This window comes from Pristiophorus japonicus, unplaced genomic scaffold (genome assembly GCF_044704955.1).
Source record: "Pristiophorus japonicus isolate sPriJap1 unplaced genomic scaffold, sPriJap1.hap1 HAP1_SCAFFOLD_112, whole genome shotgun sequence".
NCBI classification, from domain to species: domain Eukaryota; kingdom Metazoa; phylum Chordata; class Chondrichthyes; family Pristiophoridae; genus Pristiophorus; species Pristiophorus japonicus.
This window is the reverse complement of record NW_027250777.1, coordinates 589,110-593,699: the sequence shown is the minus strand read 5'-3', so window position 1 is coordinate 593,699 and position 4,590 is coordinate 589,110. Positions and strand designations below refer to the sequence as shown.

General features: G+C 44.4%; 1 non-coding gene across 1 annotated transcript; it reads left to right on the top strand.

Moving 5' to 3' along the window:
• The first annotated feature begins 4,116 nt into the window (after nt 1-4,116).
• trnaw-cca (transfer RNA tryptophan (anticodon CCA)) lies at nt 4,117-4,188 on the top strand. Its single transcript has one exon. It is a non-coding gene; the product is annotated as a tRNA-Trp (tRNA).
• Nucleotides 4,189-4,590: the final 402 nt, after the last annotated feature.

Genomic DNA, 4,590 nt, shown 5'->3' with positions numbered 1-4,590 from the left:
TAAGAGCTGGAGTAGGCCTTTCGGCTCCTCGAGCCTGGTCCACCATTCAAGAAGATCCTGGCAGTTATTCGACATCAAGTTTAAACATCTGGGGCGGAGCCAACAGGCGCCTGGCTGCAATCAGTGACAAAAACATTTGCTTTAGCAGAAGCACAGCGAGCTCAGTTGATACAGTGTGAGATTTTTAATCTCAGGTTCTCGGGTTTGAACACCAAGTTTGTTGATTACTTTTTAACTACATTTTATGTTGATTTCACGGGAATACATCGTTAATTAACCGATGATCTTCTTTTGCACAAATAAAGAAATTCTAACTGAAGGAGATTCCATAATTGGATAATTTACCTATGCTCTGCAAGTTAACTCTTAAACCATAAACCATTTTACACACTGCTTTCGGGGTCTGGTTCAAAATGTTCATTGCTGGTAACATCAACAGGAGACTGGGGAAACAGTGAGACTGACTTTAGAGCAAGAGTCTGGTTATTGTGAAACACCAAAGCAAATATACATTCTGGAAGAATAACATCGAAAGGAAATGAGACCCGACACCCAGAAAGAAGTGTTAAGACAGAAGATGAAATGCTGCATCCCTTTCTGCAAAAAATTCCTTTCACAAACATTTCTCTGACCGAAGCTGCACAAAACAAAAATGTTCGTTTCAAAGTCATTAAACTCCCGAATTTCCGCTTCACCGGAATCTCCTGAATCAGATGCCTCTAGTTTTGCCGACTCAATCCATGTCCCTTTGCAATGTTCTGCTTCCAACCTCACTGTGAAATGTGCCACTAACTTATAGAATCATGGAATGGTTACAGCACGGAAGGCCATTCGGCCCGTCGAGCCCGTGCCGACTCTCAGCGAGTCCCACTCCCGCGCCCTGTCCCCGTCGCCCTGCAATTGTTTTTCCTTCACACACTGATCCAACTCCCGTTTGAAAGATAAGATTGAGTCTGCCTCCACCACCCTTTCAAGCCGTGCATTCCAGATCCTAACCACTTGCTGCTAAATGGTCATCTCCTGTTCCTATGTGTAAAGTCTGGGAAACACGAGATCAATTCCTGCCACACTCACAGACTTCCTAAATATAGCACCGTCTTTCTATTCTCATAAAACCAGCTCCTAAAGTGTAGGCCAGCTGTGTAGGTGAAAGCTCTGGTTATGTTCCTAACATCACTTCAATTGCAGTGTTTCCTTAGTGTAGTGGTTGCCACATTTTTTTCACCCGTGAATGATCTTTGGTTCGAAACTGGGCGGAAACATTTTGAAAACCCGTTTAATTAAATATTAGAACAAATGGATTTATTCATATTAATGTTTCAATATTAACAAAACACAATGTCCCACAGCCTTGTTAAATTTTCTGATATCTATGTTCAGTTCTGTATACACTCAAACTCGACACTTGAACTGAATGCTAATATAAGTATTGGAGTGGGAACTCACTGGATAACAGCACAGCTGGCAATGTTTGCAGAATATATTCGTGACACCAAAGCACACAATGACAACCTGGAACTGTGCGGCACAGTATCCTCGGGGAAAACAGTTGAAGTCCCTGAGAGGGCTTAAACCACCAACTTTTTGGTTAACAACCGAACACGCTAACCCATTGCGCCACAGAGACTGACACAAGTGTATACTGCAAGACATCCCAAACCAGGGCGTCCGTCAGTTAAAGCTTCAGATTGCTCCGACCAGTTGGAACTTGTCCAGTCTCAGTTGCACCTTTCCCAAATAAAGGGTGGGACATTCATTGTGGATGCGTGGAAGCAATCTGATCCCGCACACTGCAGACACTTCCATGTCACCGCCAACCAGCTCTCCCACAACCGGTGTGATCCACCTTCCAGCCTTCCGGTGCCTTGTCTGTGACAAAGTATTCTGATTGTCCCGAAGCCTTATTAGGTTTTAATTCCTTTTCAGCTCCTGACTGCGGATATTCCTGTGATTAAACGGGAACTAAATGCTTGCAGGGACAGTTGGATTCACCATTTCTTTGCTTGGTGAAATTTCAAAGATTGAAAGTGACGCATATCAACCCCAAACCTCGTCACCTACTCGCTAACCACTACACGCTGCTCCCGTGAGATGGAAGCCCAGTTGCTGTTTCAAGCTTGAATGCAGGTACAAGCAGAACTCATTCAAAGAAAGTCCAAGTCCCTGAGGCACCTGATTTTTTGCACCAAACTCCTTTGTGAAGAGTTGAGATTCGTGTGGGGTGATTTGGGCACATCTTTCCCCACACTACAACACTTCAAACATAACTCAAGGGCTGTAAAGCGCTTTGGGGCGTCATGAGTTCCTGAAAGGCACTGCAGAAATGCAAGTCTTCCTTTGCAAAATTTCTATGCAATTTCAAAACTCGCCGGCAAAATAATGGACTCATCCAGGATTGGAAGCCAGGACTTCTCACAAATTTCATTTAACTTCGACTCATCTGAAGTCACACCTTTAGATCAATGAACCAACTGCTTGACAATCAGAATGGTAATGTATAGCCATTATAAAAGCAAGTTTTTGTGTGTGGCTACTCTTGATTAGAGAAGCACGTGAGACCGAATCAGTGACTTTGCTTTTTCGACCTGTCTTCTGAATCACCGCACGGTCCCACTCCGACAGTCAATGAGCTGTTGGGACGTTAGTGTATCCAGGCTGTGGGTGGCCACCCCGAGCGCAGCAGAGAGGTTTCTGCATTAGTTCTGGGTGAGGACGGTATTTCCCCTTCTCTCTTCCTCTTGTCTGTATCCCTGTGCTTTTATTTCTCTATTTATTCCCCCTATCTCATTTTCTAGTGTTTAAAAGGGAATAAAAGATGAAATGGGTGTCACTGTGGAACAATTTCTCTCGCTCAAAGTTAGATTCACGACCGTTGTGCCATGAGGTCTAGACAGCTTGCCGTTGACATACAGGTTCATATATAAATATATATTTTTATATTGATACAAATTATCGAAGCTGTTCCCTGGTTGAGTGGTTAAGATCCCGAGCATTAACCCTTTCCATTCTCAATCAGTTCATCGCAGAAACATAATTGAGGTGTGTGAGAGGATTAATGATTGCTGTAATCGCCGTTAATAACCCCACTACTATCTGTTACAGAATGAGCTTAAACATTCTCCCGCTTCTCCTGCCCTTTGCCGGACACATGTCCCGGGTTTAATTTTACAAACTGGGCGAGTTCGCTGATCGCTGGGAGACGGTAGGAGATTCTGTGGCCCCACTGTGAGGAAGTGGAAGTGAACACGTGACATTTCTGTAAAGGGCAGCGGAGGAGAAGGATTGAGAACTTTCAGTGTGGGCCAGAAGTTGTTTCAGGTGAGCCAACACATTCCTGATCCTCCTCTCTTCTTAGGTAATCCCCGGAGTCGAGGATGACTTGCTTCCACATTAAAAATCAGTGGTGATCAGCACAGAGGGAGCTCACTGGTCAGCTCCCCTCTGTTGTGCTAGTTGTGCAGAGGTTTCCGTAGTGTCGCGGTTATCACGTTTGCTTTACACATGCAAGGTCACCGGTTCAATGCTGGGCGAGAACATCGTGTTGAAATTTCCTATAGGGGAACAATCGGAGGCGAGTCTTGTCTCCTCGCAAATGCTAACTGACTTGCTGAGATTTCCAGCATTTGCTATTTATTCTCCTAGCAAAAGGGCTCTCTTATTCCTTAATTGCTCTTTATTTCACCAATAAAAAGATAATTTTTACGCGAGAGAAAATGGATCCACCAGGGAACTTGGCGTGTCGGAATAACCGGTGCTGTTAAATTTGACAAAAGTTGCCCCAGATTCCTGGTGTCGCCAGCGATGAGGATTTTGAACCAGACTCCTAAAACACAGTGTGTAAAATGGGATATGGTTGAACAGTTAACATGCAAAACACAGAACAAATGATTGAAATATCGACTGTCCCTCAGTCAGCATTTCTTTCATTGTACAAAAGAAGATGACGGGTTAATTAATGATACTTTCCCATGAAAACAACACAAAAGTGAAACAAAAAACCTACGGTGACTGGCAGGTGAGCGCTTCTTCTGATACCTGGTGGGAATGGGCAGGGATTTTAAAGCCACTTGTATTGCGGAATCTTCATATAGACGAATATCTCAAGTTCCCTGTGCAGGCCTTGTGGCGCAACGGTAGCGCGTTTGACTCCAGATCAGAAGATTGTGTGTTCAAATCACGTCGAGGTCACTGCTCCTTTGGGTAATCCTGGAATTATTATTTTCTTTGCTGTTTGGCAACAACCAGACCCTTGCTCCAAGGTCTGTCTCACTGTTTCCCCGGTGTCAGTCAGAGAAACACCTGTTGCCCTCATTTATTTCTTGTGACAAGACACAAAAGTTCAAAATCAACCTGCAGGTGGCCATACACAGCACTGGATAGTCAGGACAGCCGAGCGGTCTAAGCTGTTGTGTTCAGTCTGCTCTGAAAGTGTGGGTATGAATCCCACTTCTAGCACCTTTTATTTTTAGTCATTAAGCAAAACTCATTTGCTTGGCACAACGATCAGCTCCTAAAAAGTGGGATCCTGCAGTTCACCTGCTCGCTCAGCATCTCCGTCTGACCTGGTGCTGAAGGTGGAGATGTTTCCGC